The following is a 7046-nucleotide window of genomic DNA, read 5'->3' on the forward strand; positions in this document are numbered from 1 at the left end:
TTCCTATTTCGAGATAACTAGCATTATCATCACAACAATTATCGACTCAATGCTCAGTAACATAGAGTCCTCGTTCAATAGAGACATCTTTCAATTCAATACTCGATCAAAACATTATATTTATACTGGGTCTGTGAAGTCTTCGAAGTTCGTTACTCGATCTTTACAATACATAGGTTTCGAGGATTTCAATAAATTGCCACAAAAACTTTTAGTTCCAATTTCAAAATGCAGAAACAGGACATGCGAATTGAAGAATATTTTTTTCCAGAAGTACTTGGAATAAATAATGTTAGTTGATCAAGGGCATCTTAAACATATTTTTTTAAATATTTTACCGTTTTTGCTGGTATATGTAATTTTTAATACTGATGAAATGATTTTTATGCTTTTTCATACTTTTTTACCTTGAACAATGTATTTGTAATTTTTATACGTTTTTCTTACTTTTTCAACCTGTATCGGGTTTGTACATATATTTTGATAATATTAAAATAAACATTATTGTAATTTTTTTAAATTTGCACCTTCATACTTGTTCAGCTTGTATATACGCGTATACGTATATACATGTACTTTTTTTTCATTTTTTTCTTTTATAGATTGTATTATGTAATATATAATTTTGAATTCATTTCACTATACTTTTACATGTTTTATGGATAAAGATTTGAGGTTATGGCGGACCGCAGTTTGGGGCGGGGCGGATTTCTTTTGGGGTGCTGGGCGTAGCGAGATGTGTTGTATTCACCTGCTTTTGCGCGTGGTTAATGGTGATGTCCCAAGCATAATATTTTGCTTTATCTATTCTTTTATTTAAGTATTTTTAGTGTTTTCAAAAAATAGATTATTTTTCGTTTACCCTTTGTTTCCATTTGACTTTCATTAATAGGTTTTTGGCACTTTTTGTGGACCCATTCGTAAACCATTAGTAATATTCGTTGTTTGTACATTTTATAATTTATTTTTCTCTCTTCACGTAAAAAGCGCACATTGCCGTTTTTTCGAATAAAATTCATGTGTATTCAAATGAAAGTTGTTTTGTTACTATGCGAAAAGATAAAATCTTATGTTACTGTCAATGTCCGCTTAGTACATATTTTTTTATTTAATCCCGAAATACGACGTTTATTGGCAAAAATATTAAATTTTATGCTTGGAATACAAAGTATAACAAAATAAGTACTTGACTAGCAAAAATTGAAAGAAAATAACTCTAGCAGCTTCACTTGATACAAAAATATATGTTCTAAAGGTACATAATAATATATTACATATGTACACTATGAAACATAATATATTATAATAACAATAATTGTACTATATCGTCGCTTTAGTCTGTATTTGTTCAACAGACCATTTTTAACAAAACTTAGTTAAGTAGTACAGGAGTTCTGAGAAAGCCTTCATTTTTAAAAATAGAAATATATATATGTATTTTTTTTTAATTCTTACAATCAAGGAATCAACGCCGGTATAAGCGCATCGCTAGCCAAAGAGAGTGGGCATTTTGAAGGAGATCAATTAAAATTTTATGTTAGTTTATTATTTTGTTCATCATAAAATCATTCATCATATTATTTTATCAGCCGTGTAGCCCGCCAATATTCGACATAATTTTAACCTAAATCTCAGACCGTAGCGTGTTATTCGCGACCAAAAGATTAAAAGGGTATAAAAAGGCATCAATTCATTTTCTCCATTTGTATTTAATATTTTTTTTTTATTTCAATCACATTTACAGATTTACAAAAAAATGTTACTAGGCAATTATTAGCGAAATATAAAATACCAATTATAAGGACATTACATCCCGCAGCCTCGACAAATCTGATTCCGAACATAATTTTTCCATAAGAAATAATGGATCACATTTTCGAGTTGATTACGCCAAATCTTCAAACACCGGGTAGACGTCATATTTGTGGAAAAACAAAATCAAATACAAAAATTAGCTAACTCAATACTTTTGATCTTTATGTAACGTAGGATTATGTTTAAACCCTGATTATGAATTTTAAATATGTTCTACTATTAATACGCATAGTTTCACCTCGTGAAATTGATGTTATTTATAAGTCTTGAAGAAAATGTCTTGAAGAAGTGTCATAAACCATAAAATAATCGGTAAATCTCATTTTAATAAAAGGCGTTCAAGTATCCTAGTATACACAGAAAATGCGTAAGTTAAGTTTTGTGAGGACGACGCCAGTGCAGCGCTCCGATAGTCCGATACCCTAGCCACGTGAGTGAGGTGTCACGCGTCACGCGTCACGCGACATACAAGATGGCCGTATGCCGGCGCATGGCGCATGGCGGTGTGATGTCGAGCAGTTAGTTCCCCTAAATTTTATTTACCGTACCTATTCATTATACAAACAAATAAATACTCTTAATATTGAAAACATCAACTTTGTGGTCAAACATTTTACTAATTTTTATCAAGCATTTGTAAATAATCGCTTGCCGACTTTTCTGTCTACCGGTTTCGAGTCAGCAAACAACCTTTTAATATTGCCCATGCGACGTTTTATTGTAATGGTCACCCTGTACCTATGGAACTCTCGCCCCCCCTCTTTTTTCTAATATTTATCTTACGACATAAAATATTTTCATAACCTAATCAGCGCATGAAAGGGTTGCATCTTAAAATATATGGCATGTTGGTTTAATTGGTGTCCACCCGAAGAGACGGGTACGTCTCGAAACCGATAGATAGATATAGAAAAGTCGGTAAACGGTTAGAAATATATAAATATTTAATAACATTTAGTAAGTAAATATTTAATCAAAAAAGACCGCAGTGGATGAATTGTCGATAGATCTGATTACAAGAGCTAAGACCATTGTGTATGGAAGATTAAATCTCAAAAAATATTTTGCACTTACTTTGGTTTTACACTCACGGCGTGATATGTTGCAGAGTTTTTAACGAGTTCATTGTACTATTGAAGAGCTCGGGTTGGCGTAGAATTTGTAGATTCAGACTCCTACTCTCGGAGATGCCTTCAGAGTATCACATGGAAGTTGTTGTGGTGTTATGGCGGAATATGTCGCGTTGCTTCTTCTGAATGTTATTGTGACGGTAAGTCTTCTGCATTATGAGGGTCAGATCCAAGGCAATTCATCGATATTGAAGTTTGAAGTTTAAGGATTACTGCTGACTAATCCTGTAAAAAAATAAAGGTATATATATATATAATGTAAAAATTAATGATAGGTGATAATGTATAGAATTATTAGCATATTCAACACTATTAAGGGCATTAAGGTATAAACCAATTAACATTTATTTTAAATTACAGTAGGTATTAGTTTTGTTTAAAACATGATTTATTTTGCCTTTTGATGAGTAGTTAACTATTTACTCGACTATTTATTTAACTGATCGACCAAAATAACCGCCTGACAGGTATAGCGTTCACACACCGTTCATTATATAAGGCTGAGATAAGCATTATCGACAAAATCAAAAGAGGAGTTTTGTGTTGCGAATGCATCCATATGCAGAAATAGAGGAAGACTGAGAAAGACGTTGCATGACCGAATCCAACGAATACTTGAAGATGGACATGGCAAAAAGCGGAATAATCGGCGCGCGTGCATAAGAAGGTGTATGAATGTAAAGAAAGCGATATATGTGTGCAAAGATAGAGCGATGTTGCCTTCTATCCTCTCTGCCTACCCTTACGAGGAAAGGGTGTGATGGTTTGTTTGTTAGTTTGTTTGGATACAGTTGACATTTGTCAACGTCCCCACAGGAACGTGTTTATGTAACTCCTGGGAAAATACACATATGTATTTTACAGTTTTTGTAATGTACATATTTTTTTATTTATTAAATTTATTTCTGTAGAACATCATAGGCAGAAATTTTAAATAAAATAAGGGATAGAACCCTAATTGTGGTAGTGAATTACAATACAATATACTCTGGCTTGCGAAAAATCGCATTAAAAATAGATATTGCAATCTCACTGAATCTTGAACCCAGAACTATATGGCGTGAGGCAAGCATCAAAGCCACTTAATCATTCTATAAATTAATTTTTAAAAATAGCATATTAGCAAATAAAACAACTCTCTTGAACAATTTATACTTTATCAGAACTTAATGGCACATTTGTTGGCTCGACAGCTATGAAGTATTTACTTCTATAACATAATTTAAAAGCTGAATTTTCTGTACGAAATTCATATTTTAACAACTTTTTAATCAATAAATATTTTATTTATTCATGTCTTTTTTAATAATTAAATATGTTTTAGAAATGAAAAATAAAGGAAAATATGCATACAATAGGTACTTAAATTTTATCTTACCTTTGATGAACAAGGATTAGTCGACATCTCGGACAATTAACAGATGGCGAAGCGCCAGAAGGAAGCACAGAAATCAGCAGCCGACGGGGAGGCTCGGAGGATCTATTTGTGGACACCATGTGCCCCGATTAGTGAGCGGACACGGAATTGTGGTAATGTGATGCACCAGCAGCGTAACTAATCATTGCTTTTGATTCTATCTTGAGACAATCCATTGTAGACCATCTGATCATGACGACAGTCCTCTACAAATAAAATAAATAATCATTTTACCAATCTCAAATACTTGAGAATAATGTTGCATAACCCTCGTAGTGGCTATGGCTATGATGTCACATGAGTCTATATGAAATGCAAGACTTGATACAATGATATGACTCTTATTTTTTAAAATAAATAAGTCATATTTTGCTACAGCAGGCTAAAATTATATTATTCTTTTTTTCCACATCAGCTGGATTTGGTGGATCATGAGGACGCCTCCGGGAGACCCTATCGCCAGCCAGCACTCTCGCCTCCTCCCGCGTCAATCCAGCGCCTCTTAGTTTCGCCGAATAAAGTCGAAAGATCGTCATCGACGGCCTTCCAGGCGTGAGCCCGCAGGTTTAAAGAACAGGCAACTTGGGTTTACGTTCTTTGAGGCATGCGCAGCACGTGTCCAAGCCAGGTCCACCACCGCATCATAGATTATTAAACTGTTTACATACGTGTGAAATTTTTGTTTTGAAATACCTGCATTAAAAAATATGTCATCTTTTCCTTGATGTGACATGACATCACAATTTCCAGGGGGGTTCTTCAGCTTTCCTAACTTTTATGAGATAAAGTAGCGGCGTGTTCGTGGTGGATTACATAAAATCCAAATAGGTCCTGTTGACAAAATAATATCAAATAATAAAAGGTTCGTTAATCAATTGGTATAAATAATCTCCTGGACACTTAGTACACAAGGAAGATCTAACAATGATAAAATACAAATCTAAATTTATTTCAAAAGAAAGGGAAAACATTTTTGAGAAGGGAATATGATTTTTTTTAACATTTAAACCACGATAGCCACTTTAGTGCCATTTTTTCTGGATTTTATGTTCTCCTTTTATCTAATTTGTAGCCTATTATTCATATAATTTATTCTTAATTCTATGCTATTATTATGCTGTGCTATTGATTATAACAGTGAATAAGAAATTCCAATGTAGGCCGTGCTCGAAGAGTAAGTAATATTCAGTATTCATGTTACTTACACTGATATAATGTAAACACAAGATGCCGGACTGAGTCCTTCACCTGGAGTGCTAGTGAGCTCGTTGGCTCGTTGGTTCTAAATGCGTTTCGTGATATCATTTTAGTACATTAAAATGCTGTATTTTAAAAGTACATCAAGTAACACTGGGAAAGCTGGCGGAGTAACATTTCCGGGTAAGGTAGTTTTTATTTCGTTTCAAGGGTCGGTTCGGAATGACGGGAAGTAATATTTCCGATGATTGAGCTGTTCATTATGTACGACAGATGCTATCAAACATTGGGAATATTGACAAAACTGTTTTTTTACAAAACACTTTCGCATATCGCAAACAGATCGAAAATCAAAGTGAGCGGTGGGAGGAAAGGGCGGCTGCTGTTATGTCATAAAAATAACCAATTGTTCAAAATATTTGAAAATCGATAGAATTAACATAGAATTCGGTAGATAAGTAGATTGCTCCCAAAATCGGTAGATATACCGAAAAATCGGTAGATTCAGCAACACTGGTCCTAGACAAACTGGCATGCAGGGTTGCCAACCTCCATCGAGCTGAAATCGGTAGATACAGAAAAATAAATAAGTAGATTTCGGTAGATTTGTTATCAGCTGGAACAGTTTCACAAAAAATAATACAACTTTTACTTTTTACGATCCACACTGTTAAAAATTGTTATTTCAGAAACATTTATGCATTTTTTCTTTCACATTGCCGTCCTGATTTTTTGTTTACAAACCGGAAAATCATGTTGAGCGGCGGTAGGAAGGGTCGACTGCCATTATGTCGTAAAAATAGTGTTAAAAAAACGTTAGAAATTTTTTGAACTTACCATTTTGGATTGCATTTGTATTCTCGTCATTGCTTAATATCAGAGTATTTTATAATAAATGAAAGTAAATATGGAGTGGCTTCATATAAATTTACATCGATGAAACATTGTGGAAGAACTGCAAATAAAAACTATAAAGGCGGCGGCGGCCATGTATTGATTTTGTTGATACATAAAAGCCCCCATCAAAAAATCGTACTCAAATCGTAAAAAGCAGTACTCGATTGTATTACTTGAATCTTAGTTACAAAAACAAATTGTATTAATTTGTTAGTTTAGCATGTTTAAAATTGTAATCATTTTAAACCTAGCCCACAAGCCGCAAGCCGCAAGCTGCAAACCCAACCCGTCTAGCTTATTCTGCGCGAAACACTGTGACTGAGAGTATGGATTTTATTATTAGTGGCCAGTGTTGCCAACCCCATCCTAGAGTAAAACTGTATACACGCTTCAAACAAAAACTGTTTATTATGTTAATTAAAAAACTGTAAATCTACAGCTTTTGCTAATTTTGTATTTTTTAATGGTAGTAATAATTAAAACATTTACGGGGAAGAAATATTAAACAAAAAAATCATATTGTGATCATCAAATTTTTAATAAGTTTAACAAAATGAACTTGGAAATAAACAATTGAATAAAAATGTATA

General features: G+C 33.4%; 1 long non-coding RNA gene across 1 annotated transcript; it reads right to left on the reverse strand.

Annotated features, from left to right (window-relative positions):
- Positions 1–2412: 2412 nt before the first annotated feature.
- LOC148270783 (uncharacterized) lies at positions 2413–6772 on the reverse strand. The gene is made up of 4 exons (XR_015825285.1): positions 6397–6772; positions 5056–5193; positions 4324–4568; positions 2413–3170 (listed from the first exon to the last, which is right to left on the reverse strand). It is a non-coding gene; the product is annotated as an uncharacterized LOC148270783 (long non-coding RNA).
- Positions 6773–7046: the final 274 nt, after the last annotated feature.

The sequence above is a fragment of the Micrasema longulum genome, unplaced genomic scaffold (assembly GCF_059751315.1).
Source record: "Micrasema longulum isolate JH-2025_06_02 unplaced genomic scaffold, ASM5975131v1 h1tg003407l, whole genome shotgun sequence".
In the NCBI taxonomy this organism is placed as follows: domain Eukaryota; kingdom Metazoa; phylum Arthropoda; class Insecta; order Trichoptera; family Brachycentridae; genus Micrasema; species Micrasema longulum.